We start from the raw sequence: 3,252 nt of genomic DNA on the forward strand, positions 1-3,252 counted from the left end.
ATGTTTATTTTCAGATTAAAGGAGAATTTGGTTTTTTTTAACCTGGACCCATCTCCTGGCAATAATTATGATTTGGCCACTCACCCAGCGATATCCGCGGCGTTTCTGGCCGTCCTAGCGTTGTTTTGAGATCAATAGCGTCCAAGTCAGTTGTAAAATGGAGCTGATTTGGGGCCAAGTGTGAGCCTGTCTTTCCTGCATCTAAATAGCTATTTTTATTCCCGTTTTTGCCAAATATCGTCATAATCTGATCCCTCAAGAACCACCAGAGTGATATTTCGCCAAAGGCTGTTTCCTGGAGTCGCACAGGGATCACGAGACTTGGTGACCGAGATCACGTTTGAGGTAATTTGATCCCTGTGCGACTCCAGGAAACAGCCTTTGGCGAAATATCACTCTGGTGGTTCTTGAGGGATCAGATTATGACGATATTTGGCGAAAACGGGAATAAAAATAGCTATTTAGATGCAGGAAAGACAGGCTCACACTTGGCCCCAAATCAGCTCCATTTTACAACTGACTTGGACGCTATTGATCTCAAAACAACGCTAGGACGGCCAGAAACGCCGCGGATATCGCTGGGTGAGTGGCCAAATCATAATTATTGCCAGGAGATGGGTCCAGGTTAAAAAAAACTGAAATTCTCCTTTAAGCACTCACACTGTTGGGACACTGTCACATTGTACGCAACTTATTTGAAGATTATTTTGTTTTGGGTTCTGTCCCGCCTGCAGTTGTGTTGTTTTTTTTGCTTGGGGGTGTACCTACACCCAATTGCTTATGGCTTTAAACTGATGTCTGAAAATGAAACAATAAAAAAATTATATACAAAAACAAAACAAACAAAAAACCAAAATGCTGTTGTGAGTGGATGGATGGTGGTCAGCCCAGGTAGATGATCACCAGGAACATGACGACACAGGTCAGCAGCATGCCTCCGATCACGATGAAGCTGTCCTGAGTCGCTCGCCTCCCTACCAGCCTCATCACTGTGTTGGACAGGCCCAACATGTTCCACACGTCCAGCATCTTCTTGTGGCTTTCCTTCAGCCTCGCCCTCTGACCTCTGAGGCCGTGCAGGATGCTGCTGCCGCTGGCCAGGAGCTCGTCCATGCCTCTGTGTGCGTGGTGCAAGCTGGACCCAAGCTGTGGCCTCTCGTCTATGGGGACGGAGGTATACGAGTCGTTGGTCGTGAAAGTGCGTCTCATGAGTTCCTCCCGGTCTCTGTCCTGGGCCTCTCTGGCGTAGCGTCGGTGCTGGAAACTTTGTAGCGCCGTCTTGAGGTGCTGCCCATCGTATTTGAGCTGCTCCATTCGCAATTTGGTGTTCTGGCGGCGGTGTGGTGGCTCCTTGCCGGCCAGCACCTCGAGGCGTTCGAAATGATTGAAGATCTGTTCGATTCTGCTCTGCAGGTCGTTCTCCACGTGTACCGACAGCCGATCTGTTGTCTCCAGTCTCCGCATATGAGACTGCACCTCCTGAATTTGCTTGTTTGTCTGATGGTAAAGCGCCTCCATTCTTTCCGTTTTGATGTAACGGTCAGGCTACTCTTTGGTTTGTACTTTGTCTTGGTGGTTTGGGCTTCGTCGTTCCCGCAGGTTCAGGCTTTATTGGCTGGACTATGAGCAAGAGTCGTCCAATTTATAACCTCAGCAGGGAAGGAGACATCACTGATGATGTCCCAATGTCTATGAAATCATCAGTGGTTTATGACATCACTGATGACATCATCACGTGATGTGACAACTGCTTGAGTGACATCACTGGTGATAATATGACATCACTACAGTAGTGACCCGTGCACCACTTTTTAATTTACATGTCTAATGTCATCTTCATGCTGCTGCTGCAGTAAAGCAGCTACATGTGCCACTAAAAACATTTTCTTTTAATAGATTTAGCCATTTATGACCAGTGTTGGGCAAGTTACTTTCAAAATGTAATATACTACATATTACTAGTTACTTTCATTTGAAAGTAATAAGTTACTTTACAATAATACTGTCTGTGTAGAGTAACTCGTTACTTATTACACTACTTTTGCATTACTTTCACCAAAACAACAGCAGCAGCAGAATGACATCGCCGCCCCGGCACCATCCCGAAAAATAATTTCAACCATCTTGAAGTCAGTGAAAACGATCCAAAATTCTAAATGTTATTCTTTTCCTTTGTTATTGTCATCTATAGTGGTTATTTGCATAAAAACCCACAGAATTTGATCAGGAAATGATTGTCTTTTTTAAATATGTGCTTTGATTTGATCAAATGTAACTCAACTTGTAACTTGAGTTACTTGACAAAGTAACTGGTATAATATTACTGAAATCCTATAAGTAATAAGTTATATTACTGAGTTACTGCTAAAAGTAATATATTACATGTAATATGTTACTTTTGTAATGAGCTACCCCCAACACTGTTTATGACTAATAGCACTTGAAGGCAGAACCAGAGGCAGTTGCAGCTTCTGAACTTGGGAGGGGTTTACGAGGGACAGCAAGAGATAAACAAACAAACGCAAATCCACAATAGCTGCGAGCAGAGATGCGATGTCAGAGTGAGATGTCATCCACTCCCATCGTATCAGAGAGAGGAAATCTCTGCACAACCGCGGACGTCAGGCGCGTCGGAGAAGCAGGATCAGTTGAAGAGGAGACTCCCTCCCGCACACTGACTTCACTTAAAGAAGACTTTTATTCAATAAATGCAACGTTTCGGTCAAGCGACCTTCATCTGGCATCCACTCCATCGTGAAATTTGCACCCGCGCCCCTTTAGCCTTGGCATGAACACGAACACGAACACACACTTGATCTCCAGGCCAAATTTCAGCCTCCGAGGGCGAAAACTGCCCGCTAAACCATGGCGAACTTCTAGTGGACCAACCGACCAACAGAGTGACCTAATAGTCATTCCATGAATTTAGTTATGCAGTGTCTTATTTCTATTCTTATTTTATTGCTGCTGTAACAGAGGAATTTCCCCTCTGGGATTAAGAAAAGTATAGAGCCACAGCTAATAAATCAATGTTTTGGAGGCTGTGCAACTGCAAATTCTGATCCTGATCTTGAGGTCTTCTCCACATCACCATTTGAAGATCAGTTCTGCAGCAACTTTCAATAACTGTCAAACGAAAGACTGCAAAATCATTCATTATGAACGATACTAGTGTATCTCACATTACATTACATGTGGCAAACAAACAATTGTTAGAATTACTGTACATGTCAGCAAACAAGCGATTGTTAA

At 43.9% G+C, this 3,252-nt stretch overlaps 1 pseudogene across 1 annotated transcript; it reads right to left on the bottom strand.

Moving 5' to 3' along the window:
• Window positions 1–882: 882 nt before the first annotated feature.
• Window positions 883–1,518, bottom strand: LOC310792117 (Golgi SNAP receptor complex member 2 pseudogene; annotated as a pseudogene). The gene has a single exon. The product of its transcript is annotated as a Golgi SNAP receptor complex member 2 pseudogene (transcript).
• Window positions 1,519–3,252: the final 1,734 nt, after the last annotated feature.

Source organism: Poromitra crassiceps (genome assembly GCF_964638095.1).
Source record: "Poromitra crassiceps genome assembly, chromosome: 17".
Taxonomy (NCBI): domain Eukaryota; kingdom Metazoa; phylum Chordata; class Actinopteri; order Beryciformes; family Melamphaidae; genus Poromitra; species Poromitra crassiceps.